Source organism: Gigantopelta aegis, chromosome 7, assembly GCF_016097555.1.
Source record: "Gigantopelta aegis isolate Gae_Host chromosome 7, Gae_host_genome, whole genome shotgun sequence".
Lineage (NCBI taxonomy): Eukaryota > Metazoa > Mollusca > Gastropoda > Neomphalida > Peltospiridae > Gigantopelta > Gigantopelta aegis.
The window spans coordinates 32,099,675-32,108,686 of NC_054705.1; positions in this window are offsets into that span (position 1 = coordinate 32,099,675).

Consider the following 9,012-nt stretch of genomic DNA (forward strand, 5'->3'; position numbering starts at 1 on the left):
AAATATCAGTATTAAAAAAATACACTGTCTGAGGAAGGAAACACAAACATGACTGTACCTGTATGAAGTAATGACTTAATGTCATGAACATTAGTGTTGGGAGGAAATCCTGTATGCTGGGTGTGGGTGTCTTCAAGTTACTAGATGTGCGAATTTCAAATCCATCGGCCATGCTGATTTTCATGAACCATCAAAACTATTGGCAGCCACCAATATTCCTGACTATATTTTATTTATAGCCTACTGTAGTTGGAGGTTTTAATAGTTGTGATATCTGGAATAATCATGCAGCTTTAACACATTTATTTTTGATTAATTACTGAAAAAAACTATTTTTAAATGACAAAATTACCCGAACATCTATTTTCTTACATTATTTTCTAATCCAGATGAATACAATATGTACATTAGATGTATTCCTACAATCTGTAATCCAGCATTTTATTTAGCTAGTAACATTAGGTAATACAGCTTTAACAATAAAATAAATTATCAACTTAATCCAAGGTAGATAATCAAATCTGAAAAAATTGGTTCTGAATCTAGTATAAACTCAAAATGCTTTTCATGAGAGCTAACTAAGTGATTATTAAGAGAGAAAAAATGATCTGGAGATCTAAGTATATGTTTAACAACCTTATTGTTATGTACAAATAAGAACAGAAGGCACAATAGTGACAACAAATTTAAGTATGTTTTTGGTAAAGTTTTTCTTTAAATTTACTTTAAATTTTGCATAAAACTACAAATTTGTCTAAAATATAACTTAGCACCCTATAAATATGTCAAAATGACAATAAAAATCAACTTCTTTACAAATTTGAGTTTTCAGAATTTCATACATAAGAAATTAACAATGTTAATGGAAACTAAAGACATTAACCCACTATTGGCACATGCTATTTTTAATATAAAAATAAATTGCTATTAAAATCTTAGTTCAGGTTGCCTATATATAATACCATATTTAAGTGCAGTTGTATATGGCAAGTCAAATACCATGTAAAAAGAAATTATTGAAATCTTTACAGTATGAATTATAGGCCAAAACCAACTTTTCTTCAGTGCTAACTTTGATTCAAACTCCATTCAGAGCCATGTACAGAGATTATTGTCAAGGTCAAGGTCATTGTGAACTTGCATGATCGAGTGATGGCTAATTAATCAACCAGTATAGTTTAATTAAATAAAATGACAAAACCATAATATTTTTTATTATGCACTGAATATGTGCTATAGGGTGTATACTACCAAATCAAATCCCATAGACGACAATAGTAACATATGTGGCTAAAACTCCTACCTGCAACGTATCAACCGACATAAACGCCACGGATATAAATACTACCAGCCCTTACACTTAAAGTGAATCAGAAAAAATGGGGGTCGAGCTGCTCGTTTCTGAGGTAACGGGTAGCGTCTATGACTACCCTAGTTTCGAACAAAATTCGAGTACTTTTTTTTACAGGTACCCCATACATGTTTCAAGCACAAGGCTACTTGACACATTGGTACTAGATGAAATAAAATTGCACTTTTTTTTTTACCCAGATGAAACTATTATTTTTTACAATCAACACACTCTCATTTATAACCAATCACAGGACTTGTAGTGTTCACTTCTCTATCAAAAGTTCCCTGCACCTCGAACTTTGACCCAGCCGGAAGTTATTTGGTTTAGTACTACCATAACCAAATAGTCTTCAGTTAAGTAAAGACACATAGGTGATTTGTCCAATTTGTTAATGTCATTAATGTTGGGAGCTCCCTTTGTCCCTGGGGTGGGGGTGGAGTTTACTATAGTTGGAGAGAGAAATCATTTAAACTGTAATTTCTTAAATTGTTTCTCCAAAACTACTTGACTACTTCCAAACTAATGTTCCGTGAAATTTCCTTGGAAGACGGAGAAACAAATTTGTGAATTTGGTAATTCTGACCCTCCCCCCCCCCCCCCCGTCCACCACCACCACCAGGGGCCAGAGACCGGGCCCCAAGAGGGGAAATTTAAACCAATTTAAAAATAATTCTTCTCTTTTTTCAGAAGTGTTATAACTGACTAGTATTCATATATGTAATAGTTAATCTAATTTGTTAATGTGATTAACATAGGATCCTCCGTTTGTCCCTGGGGTGGGGAAAAGGTGTACTATTATAGTTGGAGAGAGAAATAGTTTAAACGGTAATTTCATCAACTTTTTCTCTAAAACTACTTGACTTCTTTCAAGTAAATGTTGCTGGAAGATTCGGTTGAACCCAAGAAAATTTGCGAATTTGATAATTCTGACACCCATTCCACAACCCCCGCCCTTCCCAACGGCCTGAGGGGCTGGGGCCCACGAGAACAATAAAGTCAATTCTAAAAATTATCTTCCCTACTTCCAAACATTTTATACATTATTTTAAGGTCAATAGATGGTTTATCTAGTTTATTAATGCCATTAATGTTTGTTTCCCAAGTTATCCCCGGGGAGGGGGTGAATTGTTTTCTAAAGTTACATATGTATATTATAGAGAAATGCATTTAGACTGTTATGTATTCAACGTATTCTCTAAAACGATTTAACCAATTCTGACCAAATTTCCTGGGAAGCTTCCTTGTCAGATGGAGAAACAGATATATTAATTTGGTCTTACTGACCGCCACCACCCAGCAGGACCCTACTTTCATATATTTAAAGCTTAATAAATGGCTTATCCAATTTGTGAATGCCATTAATGGCAGGTGCCCAAGGGGGTGGGGGGTGGGGGGGGGGGGGGGGGTGTGGGGGGGGGGGGGGGGTTGACGTTCCTTAGAGTTGTATAGACAAATACATTTAAACTGTAACTAGTTGATCATTTCGAACTAAATTTGAGGGAAGCTTCATTGACCCATGGAGAAATACAATCATGAATTTTGAGCTTCCCTCAAATTTAGTTCGAAATGATCTAGTAGTTACAAAACCGGCCCAGCGAAAACTCAATAGCACCGATTGGTGACATTTGGTAACCAACACATAAAAATGGAGTGGCCAGTTGTTTCCATCTTCATGACCATGTATATATATATATATATATATATATATATATATATATATATATATATATATATATATATATGATCTAGTTTCCAAAAGTTAACAATAATTATTTATATCGTTAATTGTTTTATCTTGAATTTGTATTTTGAAAAGTGACGCTTTGTGTAGAATGACCCATATATATATATATATATATATATATATATATATATATATATATATATATATATATGTGTGTGTGTGTGTATATATATATATATATATATATATATATATATATGTGTGTGTATATATGTGTGTGTGTATATCAGGGATGAGAATTCTCCTAGGATTAGCTGTTTTCCTTTCATGGAACATTGCGTTACTTCGCATTTTAATCGTCCTTTCCTTCAAAATATGCCAGATGGCACAGATTTTAACCTAGGATTTCCGGTACCCCTCTAGATTTCCTCTTTTTTACAGTTCACCAATTCCGACCCCTGATATATGTGTGTGTATGTATATATATATATATATATATATATATATATATATATATATATATATATATATATATATATATATATTATATGTGTGTGTGTGTATATGTGTGTGTATGTGTGTGTATGTGTATGTGTGTGTATGTGTGTGTGTATGTGTGTGTGTTTGAGTGTGTGTGTGTGTATGTGAGTGTGTGTATGTGTGTGAGTGTGTGTGTATGTGTGTGTATGTGTGTGTGTGTGTATGTGTGTGTGTGTGAGTGTGAGTGTGTGTGTGTGTGTGTGTGTATATGTGTGTGTGTGACTATAATAACAGACAATCCTTAAATAAACCATTATTTTACACAAACAGACAAAGATGGCTGAAAAAGTAATGTTTTTATTTGATCATTTATCATAAACTACACTATCATATTTGCCGTGTTTGTTTCATGTGTTAAATAAAATTTAACACCACAAATTAACAAGATTGTTTTTATGATGCAAGTTTTAATAACAAAATATTAATTTAAAATGATTTCTAATGACCTCACGTCACCATCTCACAGTCATATGACGTCATATATTACCAAAGATATCATGTTGAACGCAAGCGCGTGATATCCCATGTGAGATAGGGGATATTCCCCGAGTGTCTTGTGATATCATAATGTATCAGCACGAGTTGATAAAAGTATGTATTTCAAGGACTGTCGAGGATTTTTATACTTTTATCAACGTATACTGATAAATTATGATATCACAAGACACGAGGAGGGTATTCTTTTTATCATCCATTATTATTCTTTTCATTTGCGACAACTGCAAAACAATGTCAGTAATATGGATTGAATCTCTGTCGATCTAAAGAATTTCATCCCGGTAGCGTACAGCTGTCAGGTTGCCTTGTACCAACACAAGTTAACTTCTGCCGGTGTATGAGATGGCTCCCACATCATGACACTCCCTCCGCCGAATCTGTCAACTTGGGCGACTCAGCTGTTAGCAAAACGTTTATTGCGGCGTCTGTAAACACGCTGTCGTCCACCACGTCGCTGTAGAAGGAAACGTGACTCGTCGCTGAACAATACTCGCCGCCAGTTTCCCCAAGTTCCACCCCTATACATTCGTGCACCAGTGAACACGTAAATGTCGATGTTGACGTCGCAGGACGGGGCCAACATATAGTCTCCTAGCTCGTAAACCAGCTTCTCGAATTCGGTTCCGAATGGTTTGTGCAGACACCCTTTTCAAACCAGGTATGCGTCCAGCAGTGTTCGTTGCTGTGGCAGTTCGGTGACGCAAGTGCAGAACCCGAATGTAGTGATCTTGTGCCGCAATTGTTATGCGAAGACTTCCACTCCTGGGCCGGTCTTCAGCAAATTGAAACTGCTGGTACCTGTCCCTGAGACGTGAAATGGTGCTCTGATGGACGTTCATGTGGCGTGCGACTGCTGACTGCGATTTACCTAACTGGAAGCGGCCTATTGCAATGTATGGATTCGGCAGCCTTAGTCTTGGCATCTTGTAACTCGTCTACGTCGAAATGGAAATGAGACATCATTGCGAGCATTGCAGCTTTAAATACCCATCACTACCCCAATCTTTTTCCCAAGTTTCACTTGCATTCGCCAAAATCTGACCATTTCACACCGATTTCCTGCAATTGTTGCACAACGTGCCACAACGTGCGTTAAATCTGTTTCAAGGTGCATTTGGGCATGCTGTCCCATTCCAGGAACATTAACAAACATGGTCATTCAGCAACATTGTAAAAAAAAAAAAAATACACGATATTTTGTCAAATTAAACACCTTTCGTCTTTCCCTATTACCTATGAGTTTCCATTTGGACAGAATATATATATATATATATATATATATATATATATATATATATATATATATATATATATATACATACACACACATGTGTGTATGTGTATGTGTATGTGTATGTGTATGTATATGTTTGTATGTATATGTATAAGTGTATGTGTATGTATATGTATGTATATGTATATGTGTATGTATATATGTATGTATATGTATATATATGTATAGGTATATGTATATGTATATGTATATATATATGTATATGTATATATGATATAACGCAACCAGGACCAGTGTGGCCAGTTTTACATTCAGCATGTGACATTGCTATAAATTAATACAACACAAAACTCAAACCAACACACGCATAAAACATCTGGAAGTAATATTTCTTCTTGAGTGCCGAGTTAATAAATATATATATTTTTCAAATTCTAAAATATGTGTAGTATCGAACCATTTTGGCGACAAAATGTTTTGAAGGCGACAAAATGGCCCGTAACACCCGGTGCTAGTAATAATTAAACAGTAGACTAAAATAGTCTGAGTGTCAGTTCTTTTTGTGGCGGTGTAAGAGGTATGGTATCTCCAGAAAAGGATCTCCTCGGGAATGGCTGAAAATACAATATATAATACAAATATGAAGGTAAGCATATTTTGTAAATTTTGTTTTGAAATCAAAAGTTTCCGAAATATTTGTGTTACCAAATATATCTTTTCTCATCGGCTTCATGTGATTAATGGGGCGGGATTTAGCTCAGTCGGTTGAGTGCATGCTTCAGGGGCTTGCGTCGCAGGATCGAACCACCTCGGTGGATCCATTCAGCTGATTGTTGTTTTTTTTTTCTCGTTCCATCCAGTGCACCACAACTGGTCACAGTCTGCGGCACGTGCTTTCCTGTCTTTGGGAAAGTGCATATAAAAAATGTAGCGGGTTTCCTCTGATGACTACGTGTCAGAATTACCAAATGGTTGACATCCAATAGCCGATTATTAATTAATTAATGTGCTCTAGTGATGTCGTTAAACAAAACAATATTTTTTTCATACGATTACTCTCCATCAAAACGTGGCGCACTCTCTATTGACATTGACAATGTTCACACTGAGGAGGAAAGTCCGTTTTAAAAATAAATGAATGAGATATATGTGTATGACCGATGCGAGCACGACACAAAAGTACTTCACTGACTAAACCAGACCGGCCTCGGTGGCGTCGTGGTTAGGTCATCAGTCTACAGGCTGGTAGGTACTGGGTTCGGATCCTAGTCGAGGCATGGGATTTTTAATCCAAATACCGACTCCAAACCCTGAGTGAGTGCTCCGCAAGGCTCAATGGGTAGGTGTAAGCCACTTGCACCGACCAGTGATCCATAACTGGTTCAACAAAGGCCATGGTTTGTGCTATCCTGCCTGTGGGAAGCGCAAATAAAAGTTCCCTTGCTGCTAATCGGAAAGAGTAGCCCATGAAGTGGCGACAGCGGGTTTCCTCTCAAAATCTGTGTGGTCCTTAACCATATGTCTGACGCCATATAACCGTAAATAAAATGTGTTGAGTGCGTCGTTAAATAAAGCATTTCTTTCTTTCTTTCTGTTTTCACTGACTAAACAGGCCTCAGTGGCGCAGTGGATAAGCCATCAGACTACAGGCTGGTAGGTACACGGTTCGCTGCCCGGTATCGGCTCCAACCCAGAGCGAGTTCTTAAGGGCTCAGTGGGTAGGTATAAGGCCACTACACCCTCTTCTCTCTCGCTAACAACTAACCAACTAACAACTAACCCACTGTCCTGGACAGACAGCCCAGGTAACTGAGGTGTGTTCCCAGGACAGCGTGCTTGAACCTTAATTGGATATAAACACGAAAATAAGTTGTAATAAATGGAACGACAAACGGATGCCACCTCGGAGATGCAGGATGTGCTCGCCTTTCGCCAACACATGATGTCATTGTTTAGACAGTTGTTTAGAAGGAAGGAAACTCAACACATTTTATTTACGGTTATATGGCATCGGACATATAGTTAAGGATCACACAGATATTGAGAGAAGAAACCCGCTGTCGTCACTTCATGGGCTACTTTTTCGATTAGCAGCAAGGGATCTTTTACATGTACCATCCCACAGACAGGATAACACATACCACGACCTTTGATATACCAGTCGTGGTGTACTGGCTGGAGCGAGAAATAGCCCAATGAGCCCACCGACGGGGATCGATCCCAGACCGACCGCGCATCAAGTGAATGCTTTACCACCCACTGCGCGTGCTGTAACCTCACCCTGGTGCAGGGGTGTATCTTTTTTTTTGAGAATGGCCAATACAGCACAAATTGACATTTTGAGTAAATGTCAGTGTCTATCTGTAATATTTGTATTTTTGCACAGTTCTTTACACTGTTTTTGTTTAAATCTTGAATTTTTATATTGATGTTGATTGTCATCTTGTTTGTTTGCATTACCATAGTTTGACACCCAATAGCCGATGTATTTTTCGTGCTGGGGTGTCGTTAAACATTCATTCATTCATTCATTCATTCATTGCTTTACCACTGGGCTACGGCTCGCCCCGTGGTTCAGAAGTGCAGGTCATTACAGCTATATTTATTCCAATGAGCTCTGTCCTGCACTATTTTAGATTTATTAAAGTGGTCTGAGGACTGGCACTCTTCTTTGTGGTGATATATCACAGGCATAGGAAGGTGGAAAAAAGGGGGAGTGGGGGAGCGCTCACACACATACACACACACACACACACACACAGAGAGAGAGAGAGAGAGAGAGAGAGAGAGAGAGAGAGAGAGAGAGAGAGAGAGAGAGAGAGAGGGGGGGGGAGAGAGAGGGAGAGAGAGAGGGAGAGAGAGAGAGAGAGAGAGAGAGAACATCGCTTCCTACGCCAGTGTTTATTGTCCAGTACAGGTTATCCATGAGAGTGGCTGTCCTCCTACATACCAGGGGAGAGACTAAATCGTAGACACTGAGAGTCGTCAGCCAGTGAGCGTCTACTGAATATTCATGATCAAACGGTTGATCGACATCGAGATTTTACGACATCGAGTAATGTTCTGGTGTAATATAAATTATTCCAACTGTAGATATTAATGTAACAAGTATTTAATAATATACAGTGTGCTTAATAAATTGTGTAATTGAATGTTACGTAGCGTATATCAATGTCGTTGTTTGTTGTTTTCCTGCTCTTCTTCTGTGGGATAATCCCGCCGATATTTTGATGAATTTTACACCAGTGGTTACGGTTATCTAAACGTCAAAATTGTAATGCACGTCTGTACAACTTAATTTCATAAACAAATAAACGAACAACAACAACAAAAATCATTCAAACAACTACAGAATGTATAATTTAAAATAATTACTGTATAAATGAGTACAGGTCAAACCGATTACAAAAAATGTTGTCCACTACTGTTAATTATAATTATTTAATTATTTGTAATAACAATTGTCCTAAATAAAAATAATAACAAACAACAACACAACAGTAGTTACGGTAGGTTTTTGGAAAATGATAAATTTAAGATTTCAGTAGGTTGGATTATAAAATACATTATCTCACTACCAAGTACACATGAAGTCATCCACTGATGTAGTTAACAAATTACACACTTCTTGGCTAATGTCTATTTCCTCAAAGTAAAAGTATATTTTTTGTTACTTTTGTAGACACAAAATTAATCAATTAT